The sequence below is a fragment of the Podarcis vaucheri genome (genome assembly GCF_965113315.1).
Source record: "Podarcis vaucheri genome assembly, chromosome: 10".
Classification (NCBI taxonomy): domain Eukaryota; kingdom Metazoa; phylum Chordata; class Lepidosauria; order Squamata; family Lacertidae; genus Podarcis; species Podarcis vaucheri.
The window spans coordinates 30743290-30768889 of NC_138748.1; the positions used below are offsets into that span (position 1 = coordinate 30743290).

At 41.6% G+C, this 25600-nt stretch overlaps 1 protein-coding gene across 1 annotated transcript in view; it reads left to right on the forward strand.

The window, feature by feature from the left end:
• TRHDE (thyrotropin releasing hormone degrading enzyme) overlaps positions 1–25600 on the forward strand; it is a 203028-nt gene that overhangs the window by 26185 nt on the left and 151243 nt on the right. The gene's annotated exons all lie outside the window — the stretch shown is intronic.

Sequence of the window (25600 nt, forward strand, 5' to 3'; positions counted from 1 at the left end):
CTCGAGTGGTGGTTAGGCATTGGTGAAACCTGGTTTATAGGAGGGGAGGTTGTGGCCTTCACCTGCCCCTCCTCTTTAAGGGTGTTCCATTAAAGGGATCTGGGTGTGTGGATCTTGTTCAAAGCCACAACCCCATCGGGGACCCTGGGGGGAGCTCGCAGTTGATGTACATCAACAGGGCTCCCTCTACTGGTGGTTGACCCTTACCAGACTACCTGCATGGTGGGCAGCAGTCAGATATAGTCAGTTCAATTCCAATGCCTAAGCCAATACCGCTCACATCTGCAACCAATAAAGTTGTCTCATTAACCCATTATTTATCCCATTAACCCAAATTTTGGTGTCTGTATGTTTTATTGTCCAAGAAATGGGGGGGGGGGACCTTGACCTGCAATGGCTGTGCATTTTCAAAAGCTGGTTGAATGCCAGTACGGTCAGGCCTCTTGGATTTCAGCTACCAATGGTGCTACCAATGGAAAAGCCTGCCTCTGGGTTACAAAAAGCCTATACAGTGGTACCTCGGGTTAATAACTTAATTCGTTCTGGAGGTCTGTTCTTAACCTGAAACTGTTCTTAACCTGAAGCACCACTTTAGCTAATGGGGCCTCCTCCTGTTGCCGCCGGAGCACAATTTCTGTTCTCATCCTGAAGCAAAGTTCTTAACCCGAGGTACTATTTCTGGGTTAGCGGAGTCTGTAACCTGAAGCGTATGCAACCCGAGGTACCACTGTACTCATCAGGCTGTAGCAAGACTTAACTGAGTGCCAATTGTTGATTTTAAGGCACAACTCTAGCATAAAGAAGAGTTACGAACAGACATTGAAGTGGGAACAAAAGTGCAAGCCCTATGTATCCCATATGGAAAACTCTCATATAAGAAAATAACTTGGCTCCCTTCTGCTTGTTGGGGCAGCAGAAGTGCTTTTGTACCAATTTATAACCTTCCTGCAGGGATATTAGCTTGTGAGGAAAGAAGGGAAGGAAAGGGCAGAGTGGAGCATAGTTTGTTGCATGGCATCTCGTAGGCCACAGGAGCAACTCCCTAATGGGTAATATTGGAAAATATTTGCATTGGGAGATTAGTGTGACAGAAGGACTTTTTCTTTTAAGGCAGGTAGTGCAGAACTACACAATTCTGCCTAACTTGCCCAGACAGAACACTGTATAAGCCTGCAGCTGTAGAATTCTGTGATCATTTTATCATTGGGGGCTTTTAAGGAAACATTAATTTACTATTTACCTAAGCCTGTTTTTCTGTGGTCGTGTGTGTGCATACACAAAGTACAGAGATGTTCTAATGACCACAAACAACTGAAACTCTTGTTTGATTTCTCAGTAAAGCTTAGTTAATAAAACATGCTGAGCACCGGGTTCAGTAGAAATGATTTCACCTGCTCAATCCCAGCATCTCATGTTTCAGCATTTATTATGGTCTTTCTGAGCTTCACCATCTATGGATTTGCACACATTTTTCTGGCTCCCCTGGGCATTGGCTAGATTGATGGCTTGGCATCAGCATTTATTAACTGATACTGCCTATTGTTGTTAGCTTTACATGGTTATGATGTGCAAAACCCATCTAAATCAATTGGACTGAGCATGCATCTACTCAGTTTTTATGCTGTGATGCTTTGCCCTCTTCTGCGTTCATAATTCCTTCTGAAATCAGTTAAATGTATTTGGTTGCAGCTGAGTGGAGGATTATGTAGCCTGATTGAATTTGAAAAGAATGTATGCAAGTCACTTTTCTGTCCTTAATACCACCGGCTTGTAGCACCTTTGACTGCGCTGTGGGATACAACTTTCATGATGCAAGCTTTGAGCCTTACTAGATTATGCATATTCCTTTTTCTTTGATCTTTAGGAAATGCTTCCTTATTGTATTTGAATTCACTTCTACTATTTGACAACTACCTATTATTAATTAAATTTATATACTGTGCTTCAGATCACAGGGTGGTTTACATCATACCCAGGGACATATTACTAGACCCAGATTGTATGCACTGGACAGTCATCACATTGCCCCAGGTATACAACAAACCCACCCCCCTAAAAAAAAGAAAGCAGAGAAAGCTATATTGGTTCATTAGGAAAACATCAAAATCCAACAACTGGGAAATGCCTTTATTAGACAAAGTGTGGGGTAGGGCTGTAGCTCAGTGCTACAGCATCTGCTTTGTATACCACAGGTCCCAAGTTCAACCCCAGACATTGCCAGGTAGGGCTGGGAGAGACTCTGCCTAAAACCCTGGAGAGCTGCTGCCAGTCAGTTTAAGCAATACTGAGGAAGCTGAACCCTTACTCAGTGTCTTATGTTTCTTTCCTATGTTCCAGTCACAAAATGGCAAGCAAGCTTTCAAGTTCTCCCAAACTGATGTGTGGTGTAGTGGTTAAGAGCAGTAGACTCGTATCTGGTGAACCGGGTTTGCTTCCCCGCACCTCCACATGCAGCTGCTGGGTGACCTTAGGCTAGTCACACTTCTCTGAAGTCTCTCAGCCCCACTCATCTCACAGAGTGTTTGTTGTGGGGGAGGAAGGGAAAGGAGAATGTTAGCCGCTTTGAGACTCCTTCGGGTAGTGATAAAGCGGGATATCAAATCCAAGCTCCTCCTCCTTCTTCTCCTCCTCCTCCTCCTCCAGTTCTTCTTCTTCTTGTTGTTGTTGTATAGTATCTGTATCTAGCATTGCAGTCAATGCACAGGAACATCATTGTAGATCAGCATTCAGGTAGGGCTGTAGCTAATCCCAAGGTCAACCCCTGGGACCTCCACGTAGGCCTGGGAGAAAACCCTTTCTGAAAGCCTGGAGAGCCACTGCCAATTAGTTTGGACGTTGCTGAGTTAGATAGACCCTATGGTTTCACTTGGTATAAGGCAAGTGAATCGTCCTATATTTCCTGCCTTTCTTACATGGAGGATTAATAATGACATAATGAGGCAAGCACAGGTTCTAGCAATTATGTCCTTATTACTCTGCCATGGAAGAAAGGCAGGAGACATCGGACAATGGTTTTCTCCCAGCTTAGTTGTTCTGCTTTAGGAGACATTAAGCCTTGCTCAAGAAGCAGTGCAACAGGAGGGCAGCACCTTTTGAACTGCCGCTAAAATTAAAAGCTGCCTCAATATGCCCCACAAATCAAACATCAAGAAGGTATGTTTGGGCTGCAGACTAGAAATCCAACAGCTTATGGTGAGATTTATGCCCAGAATTGAAATGTACATATAACTTGCTGTTTTGAGGCAAACTTGCAAAATGTATTATTCTAAATATATCTACTATTCCTGTCACCTTCCTAAACTTTCCATGTAGGACCCTTAGTGTTAATTGCAAATTAGATGGGTCTCTGCTCCTGACACACTCAATGCTGAGTACTGTAAGGAAAGTTTGATGCTGGGGCATAATGAAGATGGCAGGGATAGCTTCAGGGTAAGGGGAAGTGGTTCTTCAGCTTTCCACGTCCATTGATAAGTACCAAAAAGAATGTTTTAATAAATGAAAATTGCTACTTTGCCGGCAGGTTAAACAGAAACCTTTTTGGTTGATTAGGGAAGCGAGTGGAGAGAAAGCGGGATTTTTTTCTCTCTCTCTCCTTTGGAAGAAAATATCATGCTGTCAGCTGTAATAATGAAATGAATGTGCTAAAAATCAATGTCTTGGGAAATGTTTTGGCTTCAGTTTTGTTAGCTTGTAAAATACTATGGAATAAGGTAAAACCAATAAGTGAACATAACAAAGTGATCACACATACACAAACACACAATATTCAACCAGTCCCCAGTTTAAGACCACAATTAGTCTAGTCCGGAAGAAATAGTGGCATTTTTGGTATGTCATTTGTGAGAGTGGTGCTATTTACATATGGTTATATGAATCAGTTTTAAAGTTTCAGCCCTGAGACATTATTTCAGTAACTATATTTCTGGGAGAGCCCAGCATCCTTTTAATGCAGCAGCAACTTTATCACATATTTTAACACTGGGAAGTTTGGGAGGGACACGTTAGATGCTCTCCTCTTCTATCAGAACTTTAATACCTAGAGGGGTCACCAGGACAGAGTCAGGAGCAGCTGTGGCAAAAGTGATTTAGGTTAGAAATGCAAACACACCCTAATTTGTAGAAGAGGAACTGGATCTCATTGGTGGGCCAGTTCCTTAATTCCTCCATCCCTTACAGACAGGCTTTAAGCTGTTAAGGAGGAGTTAAAATGGAAGAGGTATGAGGCTGTTGGGTGGATAGGAAAGAAAGAGAATGAAGTCTGCTTGTCAGGGATTCCAGGAGGGAAGAAATGAGGAGGTGAGTTGCTTCCTTGTCATTTGCTGTGCTCCTTCCATGGCCCTGTATTAGCATCTCCTTTTCTGACAATGCATTCTGTCTCCATCCCTATGACTGCGACTGGGAGCTTGGATGAGACTTCTAGAAGCAAAACAGGCAGCCACTGTTGAATCACTCTTCCCACCCCACATATGATAACAAGTGAAAAAGTTCAGGGCTATAATCCTCTTCTTCATCTGATGACCCAACTCTGCCTGCAGTACCATGTGATGTTTTTAAATTTTAATAGTAAGCTTTTGGTGGTGTGTCTGTTTTCAATGTGGACCACAACACCTGTGAAGGGAATGTAACCCTCCCCACTATGCTGTCCTGCTGCAACAGAAGTTCCCGTTGGTAAGGGGCCCCCTTTCTGCTACCAATTGCAGCACAGGAGGGCATTTCTTCCTGGAACAATGTATGTGTGATACATTTCGTGTCACATGTAGTTAAATGCTAAGAATGGGCAGCCAGATACAGCTCTGGTCATAAGGCGGGCAGAAGATAACTGTCTTGTTATTAGTGGAAGTCATTCTGGGGCCCCTGAATCAATAGTAGTAGTAGTAGTAGAAGAAGAAGAGGAGGAGGAGGAGTTGTTTGGATTTGATATCCCACTTTATCACTACCCAAAGGAGTCTCAAAGTGGCTAACAATCTCCTTTCCCTTCCTCCCCCACAACAAACACTCTGTGAGGTGAGTGAGGCTGAGAGACTTCAGAGAAGTGTCACTAGCCCAAGGTCACCCAGCAGCTGCATGTGGAGGAGCGGGGAAGCGAACCCAGTTCCCCAGATTACGAGTCCACTGCTTTTAACCACTATACCACACTAGTGGTGACAAACCTTGCTTCAAAAGGAAACATCACCTGCTGTCTGGAGGGAGGGGACTCCAAGCTGGGGATCAAGCTGAAGTCCCACAAAAATTCCCAAGAGTAAGGGTTCCTCCTTGCCTTCTGGCAATGGAACTGCTGCCACAAACACCTGGTTAGAGGGTTTATATCTAAACAGAACCCTTATGCTATCCAGGAGGAATATCACCCATAATGTGGCCATGCAGTCTTGATGATAGCTGCATTAGCATTGGACTTGAAAGTATTGATGTGCATTCTAGATGGGTGCAGCTGTACTCAAAGGTCAGTCACACTGAGTTCAGCAGAGCTTACTTCAAAGTAAGGATGCGAGACATTGCAGCCTTTCAGAAAGCACTGATTTTTGCCATATCAAATCCAACTAAATGTTTTGGGGTTGGACATGTAAAACAATTGCTTGCGAATTGCTGGTTCTGAAACTACTACTAGGATTTTATTTCTTTAAAAAATCATCAATATTATTATTAATCTTATTTATTAATTAAGATTAATTGATGATTATTATTCAATATCATTCTGTGTCGAAAGGCCAGCCTGGCAGTCTGAGAAACATGATTTCTTTGCACTGCCCAATGTTAATAGAAATAAATAAATAAATAAAAGACAGTGCATAGATGACTGCCCTGTGCATTTGAAAAGCACTGAGCACTTTTGAGGGTTCAATAGTGTCTTCTCTGTACAAACATTGTTAACAGAAAGAAAACATTTTAAAAGGAATTGATTTTGTGTGCATAAAAAAATCCTGTCTTTTGCTATACTTGATGCTCATTACATTTCATTGCTACCTTATCAGTATGCGCTATCAGCCAGGTTTCTAAACCAAAAGTAAGTAAGTTTTGAAAAGAAGAAACGCCACATAGCTGCTGCTTTGAAAGTTCCATTGGGCTAGAGGTAGACCAACAGTGAGATTCTGAACAGGGATAATGTCACAGAGACACGTAAACCTTTCAGGAAGAATTCCATGTTACATAATGAATAATATCAGATGTTTGCAAGCTGAATCTGTCACCTGCAAGACATTTACTGTGATCCAGAGAGGTTGAAGTGTGCGCAGAGATGTAGTTTGATGGTGCGGGAGGATGCAGGAGTTGCAAAGATCATCCTTTGGGAACTGATTTGCAAGCACAAGAAAGGTGCTCTGCAAGGAAATAAATCAGGCCCAGCACATCGTGTCACTCCCAAATAGATGTTTGCCCCACTGACAACACCAGTAATAATTTGGCAGATGCAAGGACTATTCTGGTCATCCCTCTCCCTAAACTCAGGAAGTGGTCAAAGTGGCTAACTGCCTTTTTGTTTCTTAAGATATCAGGCAGTGTCAACAAGTGCTCTGCAAATTGAGTTATTTGTGTGTCTGTGCAGTTCATGTAGAAGAGCTATTTCATCTTAGGTTGATTTTAACATTATTGTACGTTTTGCTTAAATAAAACACTTGAAGACAATTTTAGATCCTTTGCTGTATATGCTGTTCTTCCTAAATTAGCATTCTTGCTTAGTTTCAAATTGCCAGGCATTATTAAGGCTGTAGCCTTATATGCACTGGCAGCTGGGAATTTTGTAAAAAGAAGAAAGGACCCAACTAAACTATGGAAAGCTTTTATGGTTTGAATGTTTTATTTATTTTTGAATGTTTCCCTCTCCGTGTCTCAGTCTCTCTGCCTCCCGGTTGTATCAGGATGAATTTGCTGTTTTTGTACTCACAATATTTGTTATTGGTATTTCCAAAGGCAATTAACAAACTGAACTGAGTTGAACTGTAGCTGTTCAATCATGCAATGCCATCTGTTCAGCAGGGCAGATTCTTGCTTCAGCAATGTGTGCCCAGACCCCTGCCACATACAGGAGTTTTTTCAGTCTGGTTTTTGTTTTAACATTTTTCTGCATATCAGTGTTTGGCAGTTAACAGACAACAATGGAGATAGAAATGGAAAGAGAGCAGGAGCCCCAAAAGAAACAAAATACTTCTACACACACACACACACACACACACACACACACACACAAAATGCAACTGAGAATACAGTATGTGACTCTGTGTGCCTTGATTCAACTCATTTTAAAAATAAATATAATGATTTATTTTAGTGCATTGTATCTAAACCTTTTCCCCAACCTCACTAATGAAAACAAATGTAATGGAAGGAGAAAGTTTTCAGCAAAAGATATATTCATCCTTCACCTAATACATCCAAACTATATCTGGTATTATATGTAGATAGTTTGGATCATACTTTTGCATTGGGTAGGAATGTCCAACATTGCCAGTGTTCTGAAAAATGGTTGTTGATCACTGCCAAGAACTTGTTCACATTAGACCATACATACATACCTCCAATAGCTGTGCTAATTCATGAACTTGAACTTAATTTCCCTGGATTCCTGCCTAAAGACATTATTAATCAATTATGTACAGCATTGAAGTTGGGTATATAATTGGAAGTCTCCCACGCAACTTTCTAAATGACGGTAGATTGATAACATTTGGGAAGCTCTGATTTTGTACCAGCTTAATCAGCAAGTGCAACAAGCAAGGAATCCCAGTTTTAAAAATTATATTATGACTTCTTAGTTTCCATTTATCTTCTATGATGGAAGATCACATTCTAATCAGATGCACTGTATGTGCGCATGAATGTAGATATTTATTATGAGTAATGTAAGCCGAACATTTAATGTACATTATAACCAACCATTGTGCACATTCATCAGCCTCAGGGAGAATGTGCACATAATCCACCCCAAAAGAGGAAATTGTGCACATTTCCTGGTCAATATCCAACAGGCCTAGGTGAATGTGCGTGCGTTGACTTAATTTTGTACATTCTCTGGTCGTTACGCATGATCTCCAACTGGAGGGGTGAAGGTCAGGATGACCAATGGAGAGCCAGACCAGAGCCATCTAAAAGCTAAAAGCATAAAGTCATTTTAGAAAGCTAAAGACTATTTCTCTTTCTTCTGTTTACCACTTTGCCACCTTTCGCAGAGGCAAGCTTGCAAGGATGCGGTTAGGGTAGCTTGCACCTGAGGTTAAGCCATTTCTGAGAAACGACCCCTGACAAACAGGACGTAGCTAACCGCCTAGAGTCCAGATATGGCTCTGGGAGAGAAACTGTCAAAACCACAGGACGCAGTTCCAGTAAACACCTGCTCAGGGGTACTTCCTGGAACTGGTAAAGAGGTTAGGTAGTTTGTGGGCCAGTGGCGCCACCTGGTGGAGTGGGCAACTTGGAACCGAGAGGACACACCAATTTGTTCATTGGTTGAGCTTTAATGAATATGCATCAATGACCATAGGAAATTGTCAATCATTGGCTAAAGGGATGCCAAGGGGCTGAACTGTGCTTTCCAAGAAGGTATATAAGTAGGCTGTCCCTAAGGAGGGGGGGCATTTTCTCATTTTCCTAAATGCACCCACATTTGCTTTTTGTCTGACAAAATCCAAATAAAAAACTTTTTCTTTAAGAAACTTTGCTGCCTGGTTTTTACATTCCTGGTCTGTATTTCTGCAGTCCCTTTCACAACAAGCCTTGGAGAACAATTTGCCTGCTCCCTTGCCTTTTGCACTGAGCAGCAGGGTTGTGCATGAGGTCCTGATGCTCTGATGTTCCTCTTCCAAGGTTTAGACTATGCCTATAGCTTATGTCCTTGACCTGCCAACATCCAGCCCTTGAGCCTCGAAAAGACTGCTGCAATGAGAGAAAGAATGGGCAAGCCTTTTTTCCACTGATAACTGAAGGATCTTGGAGGTAATCTGTCAGCAGTGGACAGGGCCAGAAATGGCAGAGGGTGGGACCAGATATTTCCGCCACTCTTTTCTCTAATCGTAAGAGCAGCAATGGAAGCAATTTCAATCAGGATTTTGGGACAGGGTGGGAAGGTTTAAAACCCTTCCTATCCCCCTTGTGCTGCTCAGCTGCCTGGGAAAGGTTGAGAGTGGTGAAAAGGAGGCTGGACTGCATAAAAAGCAATAATATTTATCTGGAGCCCCAGCTCATCTTTCAGCTGCTCAGCCGATCAGTGGGAGAATATGTAATGGGCCATGTAAGATTAGGCAGAGATCCAGGAGCAGCCTGGTGGGGGCAGATTGCACCTTTCCTAAAGCTTGTTGGAGATTGTGCATAATGACTGGGAAACGTGCACCCCTCTTCATGGACACATTATGTGTATATCCCCCATGAATCCTGGTGAATGTGCATAATGATTGCTTGTTATGTCCACTAACCACTCAACTTACAATACCCCTAATAGACACATTTATTTATTTATTGACTGACTCTGATTGGACTATGTAATTAGCACATCCCAGTTCTCTTAACAGTTAGTTAGCTTGTCCTTAGGATGTTTACACTAATTGTCTGACAAGGTTACCCCATGACTGTAATCAGCCACTTTCCCTTTATCTTTATTGTATTAATTGCTGTTCCTTTTTGCTGCCTAAATTTTTAACTATATCTGTGTTTTTTTATGTAAAAAGGAACCCTTATTCCATTTCCTTTCTTTTTCACGGACAAATGTGTTTCTCTAGAAATAAAGGTCCAAATTCTTGAAATACAGAAGACATTAGGATTTCTCATTAATACCTGCCACATTTTTAATTATGGCAATCCATATATGCTCCTAAGAGTATTGAGGTTATGGCTGGGCAAGTTAGAATGATAATAATAAAGATACAGCGACATAACTCATAGGAATCCACTTGTGTATTTGGAGAATGTGGCTTGAAGCTTACAGCTGACAATGCACTGCTAGTTGAAATACTGTGACCGAGAAGAACTTGTTCACAAATGGAATGTAGAATAAGGACTTACTGATTTAAGACAGTTATTTCATTTCTGTAATTGTTATTAAATAATCAATGTATTCTGTTTATCAAACACCTTCCTTATTACAGGACTGCAGTGTGTGCATATCTGACTGTACCAGTAATGGGAAAAGCAATATCGCATCCATTGCAAAAAAAAGGGAGAGAGAGAAATCTTTCTCTCTTTGGAGATTGGTGGCCCTTTGGAAATGTACCTTTCCAAAGAGTTGCTGCAGCTTAGGTGTTTTGGGGAATCAGGTAGAATAGAGCTCACATGAGAACCAAATTTTGATTGGTTCAGAATGAGGCTAATTATTAAACTGGTTTTGAGGAAACAGCTTAGATTTTTTCCCTTGCTACTCTGATTCATGTCAGGAGTGGGACTTGGCCTAAGTCTGGGTCTCTTGAGCTGGTATTTTGTAATCTGACATGTAAAAGTGATCTTAAAAACTTAATTATAAAAGGTTTTGTTTTGTTTTGCATTATAAACAACATGTGGAATTATCTCTCTTTTTGAACCCATAACAATTTCATATGAGTTCAGCAGCACCAAACTGAGTACACAAAGTGAAACTGTGGCCTCTAAATGCAAACCATACAGCCATTAAGCAGACTGTGAGGGAACACAATAGTACACATGAACTGTTATCTTCTGACTTAGTTAGATATTGTGTTTCCTTAATTATATGACTATTTATATCAATCCATTCACTAATTAACTCTTGTCGTTTATCCATTTATGTTGGTTAGGACTTGGGGACTTGGTACCTTGGTTTGCAGCCATTTTGGATTACAACCACGTCAAACCCGGAAGTGTGTGTCCCTTTTTTTGGATTACAACCAGTTGTGTTTTTTTTTGGAGGCCCCACTGGCGAAAGCGTGCCTTGGGTTATAACCTGTTTTGGTTTACAACCGGACCTCCGGAACGGATTATGGTTGTAAACCAAGGTTTTCACTGTATTTTTCTTTTAAGTTGCATCCTGGAATTAATCTTGAAGACTCAAGGCATGGCTGCAGATTGCTCACTGCCTCTTTCAAAGTTCATTCTAATAGTCTGCAGCCTGGGTGTGCCTCCTGAGACGCAGTGTTTTCCTAGATTATAAGGAAGTGTTAAGAAAGTGACTAATGAAGCTGTTAGAGGCCCTGCCAAACAGTGAAGAATGTGAAAGTAAGCAGGGGAATAGCTTCAGTCTTTCCCCATCAGTTTAGGAATGGAAAAGCCATTGACTTGCCTCCCATCTCACAGGAAACTGCGTCTAATATATTATTTTTAAATTACACACTGGTAGTCAATGAAGCTTTACTCAGAGTAGACACATTAGACACACACTAATTTCAGTAGGTCTGTTCTGAATAAAATTTAGTTGAATACTTCCCAGGTTATTCTGTGTCCAGTACCCCTGTTACCCACAGAGGTATAATTACAGCAGAAAGATAAGTAGGAAATAAATAAATGGTCATGGTAAGTAAGTTAAAATGCTGAGTGGTCTAGAGAAGGAAACCGAAACAAGCATCCATGCTTTGGGTGGACCTAAGAGCAACAATTGTCATGTGTAAAAGCCTTTAAAAAATGTTCAAGAGTTAATGTGAGCAAGCAAAAGCTACTGGCTGGGATGCACAATTGCATGAAAATTGGGTGACTCGTCCTATATGGATGTATTCTCCAAGGTTTTAGCACAACAGTGAACTTGTCTTTTCTACATTTCTGCTTGTAATGCAGGAACTCATTTCTCCTGGGCCATGTTTACATGTATAGTTAAGGATACAGTTGAAACAACAAAAGCATTATGTCCACAAGAATGCAGGAAGAAGAATGATCATAGCTAGTCAGAAGGAAGTGATCATAATGGCTTTCTAAAAATCTATTGAAAACTGCACTTGGAATATATACATATATACAGTTCTTCCCCTCAAAAAATATACTGTGGAATTGGAAAAGGTGCTGATAAGGATGACCCAAATGATCGGGGTGTTGGCACTATTCCCCATATAAGGAATGGGTACAAACTTTTAAGGCTTATTTGGTTTAGACAAAGGCAAATAAAGGGGACACTTGTTGGCACATGTCTATCTCAAGAGACAATGGAGTGTGCCTCTGGGGGTGAGTCAAACCACTGGAGAATCATAGCGCCTGCTGTTGCTGCAGAAACCAGTAACTAATAATTACTGCCTTCCATGTTGTTTTCGCTGCATTAGCCACATCAAAGTGACCTCTCTGGGGCTAAGGAGTAAACCCTACACCAGGGGTCAGCAATCTTTTCCAGCTGAGGGCTGGTCCACCGTCCCTCAGACCATGTGGTGGGCCGGACTATATTTTGAAGAAAAAAATTGAACAAATTCCTATGCCCCACAAATAACCCAGAGATGCATTTTAAATAAAAGCACACATTCTACTCATGTAAAAACATGCTGATTCCCAGACAGTCCGTGGGCTGGATTGAGAAGGCGATTGGGCCACATCTAGCCAGTGGCGTAGCGTGGGGGGTGACAGGGGTGCCGGCTGCACCGGGCGCAACATCTGGGGGGGGCGCGAGTCCAGAGGGAAGGGACAAGTTCCTTCCTCCGCCGGGCTCCCCGCCACCACCGCCAGCCTTGCGCCCTAGCGCGCGCGCCCCCTGCCGTCGCTGTGGCTGCGCTCCACTCACTGCTCGCAGGAGGAGCAGCCGCTGCAGCAGCGCCGACGCCGCCACCGACGCCTGGCCGGGCACGGGCAGCCTCTGCACCCTGCCGCCGCCGCCATCCCCTCGGCCCAGCCACAGGCGGCGGCTGCTTCTGCCTCCATCCTCCTCCGGGCAAGCAGCGTTGTTTGCGCGGCAGCGCCAGCGGCAACTCGCAGGTTAGGGGTTGGGGGGGGCGCAAATTACTTGCCTTGCCCCGGGTTAGGGGGCGCAAATTACTTGCGTTGCCCCAGGTGCTGACAACTCACGCTACGCCGCTGCATCTAGCCCACAGGCCTTAGGTTGCTTACCCCAGCCCTACACTAATTTTGTCATCTCGACAGCCCAGGACCTCCATGCACACTGCTGAGGCTCACGACCCAGGGCGGTCACTTCAGTGTTGCTAATGCAGTGGTTTGACTTCACCCCCAGAGGTGCAATCCATTGTCTCTCAAGAAGACAGATGGATGCCAGCGGTATTGAAGGAATTGTGCCTCTGAATATCCATTGCTGGAAAAAGCAAGTGCAGTCATGTCCTAATTGTGGGCTTCCTGAAGGCATCTGATTGGTCCGTACGGAAAATGGGGGTGCTGGAGTAATTGGGCTTTTGGCTCAATATTATAATCTCATTGATTATAATAGAAAATACATTGCATGAAAATGAATTAAAATTGAATATAAATCTGTTAAGCATATCATGAAGAACTCCCCCTCCCCATATAAGGAAATATATCTCAGGTATTGAAGGTTTTCCTATTGGAAGTGTAGTTTGGATGATAAAATGTGCTGCAGGTGATTTTCACAGTCATAAACATCTAAGTATTTCCTATATGGTAAGTTGCCTGATTAATAGCCCTCGAGTTAAACAGGAAGCATACAACATTTTTCAATTTTGGCCGAAACCATTCACAATTGCTTATGTGGATATGTGCTCTGTTGATTATGGCCCATACATTTTAAAGCCTTGCTCATAATACTTGTCAGTGTATGTATATACTGGAACTTGGATTGTGCAGCTTTCCCCACTTTTGAGCCACGGAAAGCTTCTGTTTTGCCAGTTTGGATGTGTGTGTAATCTGCCACTTCTTATCTGCATCTCTGTTGGCTGCTGGTTAGTCAGCTAATCACTTTGATCTCTAGCTGAGGCCTTGATCTTTTTCAGAAGGGAGTCCTGAGATATGAATAGTACTCTAATTGATTCAGTACTTCCATTTCCCCTTCTTATTTATAATCTTTAGAGCTTTAATTTGCCTTTGTAAAGTTTCTTTTTAAAATTCTCCTTACATTTTGACATGCAAGCCACTGGGCCGGGGGCCAAGAAATGGGCTGGAATCCTTTCTCTTGGGGTGCAGTGATTTTTCTCCCAGTCACCTGAGATTTCCTTAGGCAAGCAGAAGCTTCTGGGGATGTGGACAAGGCACCTTTGCTCCCATCATAAAGTTCTTCATCCAATTGTGTAGTTTTAAAGAATCTTGATCACTTCCAATTGCAGGGTTTAAGGGAACCCCCCCCCCTCATGAAATCTGTTTACTTTGTGGTGTTCCCTGCCGCACCTTTGATTGAATGGATTTTTTTTGGGTAGTAGCTTATGTGAAAAGTGTGGGTTTCTTTTGTTTTTGTTGTTTCCCTATTTCATGGTTAATGGGTTTTGCTTTTCCAGGCCAAATTGTGTGTCTTTTCCCTCAGACTTGCTTCTAGCCTCAAGAAACCAGCCCCCTCCAGTTCCATTAATATTCTTGCTGTTCTCACTGAGGTAACCCTGTTTTGTTTTCACAATCAGAGCGGAGAATTTCTCATGCACGTATTTCCCCCAAGGGCTGATTCTCTTATTATTGTGGGCCTGATCGTGCTGTAGTGCTGAGCCTTTTCAGGATTAACATTTGAAGGTGTACGTCGTGCCTTGTGGCAAATATTTGGTATTTTGCAGTATTAGACCTTCTACCTAAGTAATCAGGACCTACTACTGGGGCAGTTTTATTGTGTGTGAGAGAGAGAGAATGAGCGAGATTAGGGTGGTGTGCATGTGTATAAAGGGAAACTTAAGCAACATTTTGTTCTTCTTATTTCTGTCATTTAAAACTATTAGTGACCTAAGTGTGTTGTGTTCTGTTTGGCTTTTTTGGGTCCAGTACAACTGTTGTAGTTCGGGGTAAATATTGAAGCAGTTTTTAAAAATAAAATAAAAATAAAACTGTATATGTGACTGATAATGTATGCTTAATATAATACAAACAAAATCTCACAAATTTTCAACAGAACTCAGGCAGTATGTCTGTCACTTTTTGCCCTGGTGCCATGTGTTCATCATATATATAAATTACATATAAACAATATACATGAATTGAAATATGTAACAAATTCAAAAATGTCATAGTTAAAATAAAGTAGGCTAAAAGGCAATGGAAGTTCACAGACAACAGAAATAAATTTAGTGAATTAACTTAAAATTTTTGCCTACACTCACAGCTGCTCTCCAAAATATTTCAGATGGGGTCTCTCCGATCCCTACCTAGATATGCTGGGGTATGACTTGGGACCTTCTCAAGTGTACTTGCGGGAAAACATGGTCTCTGATACAGCAATTGACAGTGTCTAGACTCTGCCTGTCTTGGTAGAGGTGGGTGTCCTCCTTCTCTTGATAAGCTGAAGAATGTCATCAGCTCTCAAGCATGTGGTAAAATCCCTGGACAGGATGGAATCTCAACAAAAGTGCTAAAAGCCAGCTTCAGTTCCTCCTTCACGACGCACCTCCATGGCCTCCTCTTGTAGTGTTGGGAACAAGGATCCATACCACAAGACACGCATGACTCCAGCATTGTCGCCTTCTACCAGAACAAAGGTAACTGCCATGACTGCAACAACTACTGTGGAATCTCCCTGGTGAGTTCTGTGGGGAAAGCCTTCACCCATGTAGTTCTCAACAGATTACAGTCGCTTGCTGACAGGGTCTATCCTGAGTCACAGTGCAGCTTTAGAGCACAGTGGTCAAGAGTTGAAATGATTTTCTCAGTCCTTCAGCTGCAGGAGAAATGCCAAGAGCAGAGAGACTCCTTGTACATTGCCTTCATAGATCTGATGAAGACCTTTGAATGGTCAGCCAAAAAGAACTCTTCATACTTTTCAACAAGATAGAATGCCTACCTAAACTTCACAAGATAATCATGTACTTCCACAAGAACATGGTGGCACCGTCCAATATGATGGCTCATCCTCGGACGCGTTCTGTATAAAGAGCGGTGTGAAACAGGGCTGTGTTCTTGCCCCAACTCTCTTTGGCATATTCTTCTCCCTGTTATTCTCCTATGCTATTGGCTTTCATCCAAGGAGCGATGGGGCATGTCCACATGCCAATACAAAAGTTTGATGGGTCCTTATTGGAGAGAGGTTGTTTGCAGATGACGCAGCCTTGACACCACACTCTGAGGAATCTTTACAGAGACTCATCTACCATTTCCCCCAAGCCTGCAGGGAGTTCAGCCTTACCATCAGCCTGATGAAGTCCAAAATCATGGGTCAGGATGTCACCAGCACTCCACACATCAGCATTGTAGACTATATGCTTGAGGTAGTAGACAATTCTGTCTACCTGGATTCCACCATAACCAGCAGCCTCTCCATTGACACTGAGCTGGACAAGCGCCTGGAGACAGACAGTCAGGTTGTGTATCCACAGCAGTGACCACAGTAGGAATGAACACTGGGAGGAGAGCAGAGAGAATAAACGCCATGGTGTACTTCCAACAGCACAACCAGATGCCTTCATCTGCCCTAGCTGCAACAAAACATGTCTCTTCTGCAGCAATCTCTACAGCCACAGCAGGTGCTGTAATTCTCTAACGGTTTGACATCGCCCCCAAAGGTGCCCTCCTCCATTGTCTCATGAGACAGATGCATGCTAACAACCATATTCTTATATGCTTAGCCTATCAATTATGAGGTTACTCTTGTAAACCAAGCATTGCATCTTAAATGAGGTTGTCAGATCAGTTAAGAGTTTGTATGTTGGAGTGGTGAGCAATACAATACTGCTCTCTTTAAAAATGAAAAGCTAATTCAAGGTTAGTGTGCAGATGAGTCTCTAACCTGTAAATAAATGTGTGTGTGTGTGTGTGTGTGTGTGAGAGAGAGAGAGAGAGAGAGAGAGAGAGAGAGAGAAATGTTGGGTTGGAAGACTGGTTTATAAATCCATCAATACCGACAACTGAATGTGCCAACAGGAAGGATTAAGAAGTGCTGCATTTTCAACATCACATCCATTATTTATCGAAGAGAAATTGTAGGGACAATTAAATGAATTATGCTTATCTCAAGGAAATTACACAGAAAATACACAGAAGGCCAGCTTGATGGCAGTCTCGCAAACAATGCACTTAAGGCTAGCTTACTTAAAGTTTAAAGCATTTAACTAGCAAGAGAGTTTAGCAGTACCCATCTAGAACTTTTAACCGTTCTGTGGCCTGCTATATTGTCATCAAAACAAGTTCACAGCAAGGTCATTGAAGAGAAACATGAGGCTTGAACCTTTTAAATTCAGTCCAGATCCTCTCTGGTACAATCAGTGTAGCTTGATTGATTCTGGGGAGAGCATATAGCATTCCCCCCCCCCTGCACACTTTTGTCTAGAAGATTATGCTTTCCTTCATGCTGCTCTCAAGAGCTGGATACGGTGCAGCAGAACTAGAGACAAGGCATTCTCAAGGAATCTAAAAACCTCTAATTGGTTTAAATGTGCATGGACTCCGAGGTTCTAGAGGGGTTTTGAGACCATAGGCTCCTTTCAGCATCATATACCCACAGGAAGGAGTTTCCTCTGTGTGTTTGATCCATAGTAATTGACTATGAATGACATTTGTAGTAAGATTTAGGATCCTGAAAAAATCCAAACACAAATAGTCAAAGAACCATGCTGGTATGTTCATCTTATGTGTATACCTCAGAAGGCTTTGATCAAAATCACTGTCAATGAAATGTTTCATAGTTCCTTTTTCAGTAACCCGTTTCTTTCAAGGTTTTGTTGTGTGGTTCCCACATTACAGCAATGGGATGGCTGCTTCATGTGAGATTCTTGTTGCTTATTGGAAATACCTTTTTCTTTTCTTTTTTATAGTCAATAATGATGCAGTGCTCTGTTCTGTCACCATCTGCTGCTGTTCATGAGAAGACAGCATATAGCTCTGTATGACATCATGGCAGTAGACCAGTTCTAATTTAAAACCAACCAGAGTGTGGGAAGCTGGAACAGGGAAAATAGCCCAAGAGTATAATGCACATTTAAACTGGCAATTGTCAAAGGGCTACATGTATCTTTCTTCATAAACATTTATTTGGTTGGTGACCACCTGCAAAACGGCAACTTCATACAGTGTAAATATAAACTATTTCATTGAATTTTCATCCCCCTAGTCTAGAAAACTATCTTTCATTTCCATTCTTAAAAGCATAATGTAGCATGCACTATAAAAATATACAAAATTCCACATAGACTATAGTAGCCTGCAGGGGAAAAAAAATACAGGATATAACGAGTTGCATAAAATCATAAAAGCATTAGACTCAAACATATCACTAAAGGTTTCTCTCTGAAATAAACTGCCTTTCACCGTCTCTCCTTAAAGATTAAAAAAAAATCTAGATTTCATGGGCTTCTTGAGTAGACAGTTTTAAAGAACTGGGGTAACTAGCAGGAGATTGTGGTGCTTGCCTCACATATCTTCTCCAATGGGAGAAAACTCTTAACTTGTTTTGCTGATTTTAGGACACCTGGGGGGGGGGAGGGTGAGGGCCATAAAGGTTGTTGACTTTATATTTATTTTGAAAATGTATAAAACGTTTCACAGCTTCAGGCCATTGGAGGTGGTGTGCAAGATATATATATAAAAAGATAAAGTAACTAAGTATAGTAATCAATTACATTTTACTCAGAGTATACCCATTGAAACAAATGAACATGACTAAGCTAGATTCTGTTCAGTGGTTCTACTCTGCGCAAAAGCTGAATTAGTTCCTCCCCTCCTCAAGTTTTAAGAAACAATAAAACCAGAGGGGTTTTTTTCAGTTGAACTCTCCGGGGTTCCCTGGCACCTCTTAGGTGGGCGCCATTGCCATTTTAAAAGAATGAGGGAGGTGTTCATGGTGCGTTCTGGTTTTTAAATAGAAAAATAGCCTTGAATAAAACCACCTGTAAAATTATACACACTAAAACCATGTCTCCAAAGTACAATTTCAGTTCCACAAATGATTGGGTCACACTCAGGGAAAGCCTTCTTAAACAACAGTGCTTTCAATAGGTGCCTAAACGTCATCATGTTAGATGCATATCATAATTTCAGCTAGTAATTTGATTCCAGAAGTCTGGAGCTGCAACACTTAAAGGCCTGGTTTCCAGTACAAGTTAAGCCACCTTCTGGGGCATGTGGTTCTCTGCAATGCCTCGTTTGAGGAGCTCTGTTGCCAGGCAAGGATATACGGGCAAGACACTTGGCAGAGGACAAGTATGTCTTGTTTGGACTGCAATGCTCTCTACATGGGGCTACCTTTGAAGGTGACCCGGAAACTGCAACTAATCCAGAATGTGACAGCTAGATTGGTGACTGGGAGTGCCCGCCGAGACCACATAACACTGGTCCCGAAAGACCTACATTGACTCCCAGTATGTTTCTGGGCACAATTCAAAGTGTTGGTGCTGACCTTTAAAGCCCTAAACAGCCTCAGTCCAGTATACCTGCAGGAGCATCTCCACCCTCATCGTTCAACCTGGACACTGAGGTCCAGCGCTGAGGGCCTTCTGATGGTTCCCTCACTGCGAGAAGTGAAGTTACAGGGAACCAGGCAGAGGGCCTTCTCGGTAGTGGCACCCACCCTGTGGAATGGCCTCCAATCAGATGTCAAAGAAATAACAACTATCTGACTTTTAGAAGACATCTGAAGGCAGCCCTGTTTAGGGAAGCTTTTAATATTTGATGAATTATTGTATTTTAATATTTTGCTGGAAGCTGCCCAGAGTGGCTGGGGAAACCCAGCCAGATGGGTGGGGTATAAATTATTATTATTATTTTATTTTGAAGTTGAACTTACTTTAACAGCCAAAATGAAAAGAAAAGCCACAAAACACTGTACCGTTAAAACAATTTGAAACTGAGCGATAAGTTATCAGTGTTATACATATTCAGAATCACAGCCTCTTTTTAAACAGACTAGCATCTCCTCACTACCCTGCCCACATTGTGATCCCTGCTGCCTAGTGATACAATTTGTGAAACCATTGTATGCATCCTATGATTATACATTCATTTGTTCTTTTCAAAAAATGAAGTTTGAAGTAAGTTAGAGAAGCACATTACTGAACTTTAAATGATAATGTGTCCTTTTGTGATGAATGATTTTCTCTGCTTTCCTCATATTTAGTAGTTAAACTAAATGTTGATGGAAATTGCAAAAACGGAAGATTATGACAAAAATATATACATGTAATTCACAATAATTCCAATTTAAAAACTAATTATAACTTGTTAATGAGGTACTTTATTATCTGTACTCGTACTGCAAAATCTCCTCATTAGTGCAACATTGACAAGATTCATTTGAGAGCAGCCATATTGCTTTATCATATCTATATAATCTTCATTTCAAAGGTTTTACCAGTTTGCTCACCCATTTTTTCTTTGATGTTGCAATACAAGGGGCATATCCAGGAATAATGGATTTCCCCTTGATAAGGCTTTGTTTTGTTATCTTTCAGATGGCTGATTTCATCTTTGAAAATCTTAATCTGTCAATACCATCCCTCTGGGTATGACCACTTTGCAAGGTTCTCTTGAATATATAGTTTAAAAATGGGAAAATATGAGAATTCCTGAAATTTATGTCCATTTGTATGGTTGTTTCTTTTAAATTTGTTTTTATCTGACTTCAGAAGGATTCGACCAAAGTAACCATGGCCATTTTTCTGAAAACATTGCAAGTGTCTCTTAGCAAACAGCTGATTTATAATTGACATTTTGTATCCCTATAATATACTAAATACATTTTTGTTACAAAGCATCATAGAATTGTAGATTTAGAAGGCACCTCAAGGATCATCTAACCCCCTGCAATGTAATTCAGGAATTACAGCCAAAGGATCCCTGACAGATGGTCATCAAACCTCTGCTTAAATACCTGCAGTGAAAGAGAGTCTACTGCCTTCCAGACTAGTTCATTCCACTGTCAAACAGTTATTACGGCCAGAAAGTTTTTCCTCATGTTTAGTCAGAATCTCCTTTCTTGTAATTTGAGTCCACTGGTTTGGGTTCCATACTCTGGAGCACCAGATAACTAGCTTGCTCCATCTTTGAAGATATTTGAAGATGGCTATTGTATCAGCAACCAGTCTGTTCTCCAGACTAAACATACCCAACATCATCATTATAACCTTGGCCACTCTCCTCTGCACATATTCCAGCTTTTCAATATTTTTCTTAAACTGTGGTGCCCAGAACTGGAGACACAGTTTCTCCACACATTGTCTGACCAGGATAGAATAGAGTGGCACTCTTACTTCCATTGATGTGAACACCATACTTCTGTTTATGCAGCCTAGAATTTCTTTGCTGCCACATCACACTGTTGACTCTTGATAAGCTTGTGGTCTACTAAGACCCTAGATTATTTTCACATGTATGCACTACTGGCAATCCAGGTGTCCCCCATCTTAGTCTTGCTTATGCAAGTCCCAAACTAGGGAGCCTAGTAACCAAAAGGTAACAGTTTGATGGTATTGATATGGTCACACTTGCCATGTCTTCTCTTTTGACCCAGATACATCTCGTGCACAAATTCCCATGCAATGAATGGTGTTTGTACAAGTCTACATATTTTCCTTTTCATTTCAGTTGTCCTTACTCAGTAGAAAGTTTTGGTAAATTTTGCTCAACATGAGTTACTTTTTGATAATGTGTGAGTAGCAGCTGACATCCACAAGGCACCTTTATTAGTGGGGCTGTCTGGATTATTCTGACTCCAGCAATTTAACTCACTCATCTTGTTCTGATGTCTGCTTGCTTCAGTGACAGCTTGCATGCACTATTCTGTATTATGGCAAGTTTGTTTATACTGTTTAAAGCTGAACATATACTGTGTGACGATTGTTTTCCTTGACTTAGATCCAACTGTGCAAAAAACATTCAAAACTATCATGGGTCTAATCTTGTAGAAATGAAACTAATATACTATTAAGCCCTTAGTTTAAATATCAAACAGCCTTCAGGGATATAATAAATAATTGCATATTTTTGTCAGTCAAATCTGTTTCACCATGAAATAGAGTAAACATTGTTTTTCTTGAATTCTGAAATATCTGCTGACAAGTTCATGGTATTGATCTTCTCTATTTCTTTTTGAGTTATCCTGTGGTTTATTATTGAGCTTTGCCTTTGTCTGGGTTTTCTGGCTACCTATCTTGCAATGTTTAATTCAACTAAATTGCAGGGTGTTTGTCATTTATCCACTCCTGTTCACACTCCCCCTATTTATTCACAGTTACTTTGCTCTACATTTACACAAGCAGTTTTTTTGAGGATAACTGGGCTGCCCTGTGCGTGTTTGTTTTCCATCCTTTTCACGTATGAAGATTTAATGTGATAAAGTCATCACAATATGACTTTTACCTCACATGTCCCACATGGTGAATATTTCTTGTCAATGTTCTCCCTGTAGTGACACCTAGTATTTGCCATATTTAGCAACGTGTTAGTTCTCAGGCTTTTACTCATACATGATAAATACTAGCTGTCATCTTGTAAGACCACATTCACAAGAAATATTCTCTTCATGAACAGAACATTTAAAATTCTCTTGTGATGACTTTGCTACATAAAAAACAATGCATGAATCAGCCGTTGGATTTCTCTCTCTCTTAAAAACAGCCTGTGAGCATTGACAAGTTGCAAAAACTTTTAAAAAGACTACAATAGTATATTCCTTTCAAATTTGTGGGATTTGTGGAATGGGCAAGTAAGAGGGGAAAATATTATTGAACAGATAGGTCACTGGGAAACCGCAGCACTGAAATTGTGAAATGGACAAAGAAGGTACAAGGATACAGATAGATTGACCAGAACAGAACAATGTTGTGGCAATTGTCTAGGGACAAGTTTCTCCATGCAGTGGGGTGCATCTAGAGTTAAGCTCAGCAGAGCTTTGCTTCTACTGGAAGAAGGGGTGTGATCTTCATGGATTCCTTTGCCTCCTGAAAAGTTGCTCCAGTGGTTGGGAGGAACTCCATAGCAGCATGAGCTGTGTGTGTGTGTGTGTGTAGGGGAAATGCTAAGTTGATGAAGACCATCTTCACACTTCCTTAAGCAGGTAGTCTCTGCTGGATCTCTGTTCCTTGTCTGAACATAAGGAGCCTTCCCATTTGCAAGTAGCTAATCTGGACCTACTGCTCAGGGATTATAGTGATTTTCAGTCAAGAATGTTGGTGTCACAAATGAAATAAGTGTTAAACTCATGCATTGAACTGTATTCACTACAACACTTATGGAAAAGTGTCCTTACCCCCAAAGACACACTCTTCTTCCATTGTCTCTTGAGACAAACTGATGCCAACAACATGGGGGGGGGTTAATGTTTTCTAAAGAAAGTGGATACGATCATGGAATTCATGTATATACTGCATTGCTTCAAGTGTTGAAAAGTAGAAAAAGGGCTCGCCAGAGAGTAAAACTCAATTGTACTACATGAATCATTAGCTTAATTGTTTTTTCTATTTTACATTTCCTCAGAAAAAGGCAATAATTAGGTACTCTACTAAGATTCTGCGGTATAAATGTGAAGATTAACCATGACCTGTGTTTTTGTTTTTGTTGGAAAGTACAATTTCATAACTCCCAAGAAAAGCTTTGGGGAAATTATTCTGTCTCCCCACTTCCCATTTACCAAAAGCAATGTGGATTATGATCCTGCCATGACACTCATCTGCATGTGAATGGATGCAAGTCAGATATTAGTCATGGTGTGGAACAGGGGGAAACAATGTGCTGCTCACCAGATGGTGTTGGACTGCAGTTTACATAATTCTTGACCATTAAGCGGTACTGACTAGGGCTGATGGGAGTGGGCATCCAACATCTGGGAGGCTTCCACATTGAGCACATCTGGTCTGTACAGTAAGGAGTGAGGAAACACTGACCAGCACATTTCCCCCATTGCTTATGTGAGAGGTAGCTTTTGAGACTTCGTTTTTATCAAAGATTCTAAAATCTTGCTGAGAAGACCTCTTTCTGTCTTCTAGAACTTATTACTTATTCCAAGAATGGATGCCTCACCAACTTTCTTTATAGCAGTCTAAACATAATCTTTGAGTGGCGAAAGCATAATATGTGAGAGAGCCATCAAGATCCCAAGCATCCGTGTTACTTCTGTAGCTGTGATGCTGATTGTGGTGTTTTAATATTTTGGCACCGAGGCCAGCTGAACTGATTGGAACTGGAGGCAGCCATATTAAATATCATTCCATTGTCTCACAATGGATGCTGTTGACTTCTTGAAGTCAGAAGAGAACATGCAAGACAGTAGCAGGCACAGGGGGTAGTGTGGCAAGACCGCTATTCACCAACAGTTTTTCTCCAGTTTTTTCACACAATTCTGCACATAACTGACCTCTGCTTTAGGGAAGATCTAACTATAACATTGTATTGTGTTGTAAACCATAGGTGCCACAAGTCACAGCAGGAGAGTCTGTGGGCCTTCCTTTGATGTTTACTCAGGCATGCACATTGTATGGGTTTGCCTCTATAGACTGTGGGCCTATAGCCACTTACATGGGTGTAAGCCATTTAAACTCTGGGAGCCTTTGTAGAGAACTGTGCTTTGAAGAAGAAAGGGCTGCATGCATAGCAGGGATGTCCAACAGGTCAGTCGCGATCTACTGGTCAGTCCCCAGGAGGTTTTGGTGGATCGCGGTCAATTGCTGGCTCCTCCATCAACCCCCGCCCCCTCACCCCACCCTCTAGATCGCTAGAATGGAAGAAGGAGCTCTCACTGCTAGGCTGACTGTTTCATTAGTGATCTCTTGGTGAGATACTTTTTTTCATTTATTCCTTTCCCATGCTCTCCCCCCCCATGGGATTCAGGTCAAAGCTCAACAACTTTTACCTGAACCCCTGAAGAAACAAATTTGACCTCAATAGGGGTAGATCACTGCCAGTTTTTAATTATGTGAGTAGATTGCAGTCTCTTGGAAGTTGGCTGTCCCTGTCAAGTGGTACAACTTCATAACTTTGGATTTGCTTTGTGGTGCACTCTTTTCAAGACTGATCCCCATTGGTGTAGATTTTTAGGGAGCAGAGTGTGCAACAGACCAGAATGGCAGTCAACCACATTAATGGTTTGCATATTGGCCTTGTTTACACAATAACCATGGTTTAAAGGTAAGCATGTGGCATGCTGGGAGAAAAATCACCATTGCCACTATTAAGAGCTATTCCATGGTTTGGCTCAGTGTTAAATCAAACAAACCATGAGTACTACACCAAGAACAAACCTTGGTTACGGCTCATGGATTGTTTGGAGAGAGAGAGAGAAATCATGAACCTGGGTTCAGACACAACTCTAAGCCAAACTCTAAGCACAAAGTGGACATAGCTTTGACCCTGAGCATTCCACATGTTCTTCTTTAAACCATGGTTATTCTTAACTGAGGCTTCAAGTGACATGGGAACTGAGCCGCTGATTGCATATAGCCCTGCTTTGGGGTGAATAGCAGCAGTGTTTGAGGTGCATTAGCTTATAGGCTGACAAATTCTATATGCTCTGTGAGGCACTTTAAAAAACTTTGGCTGACAGGAACAGCCTACAGAAGCAATGAAAGCTGCAACCCACACCCACTAGATGAAGAAATGGCTGTTTCATTTTGGTGATTCATACAGGAAGACAGCTGAAATGTTTTATGCTGAACGCAGCTTCAGCATCTACATTGTGTAAGAAGTA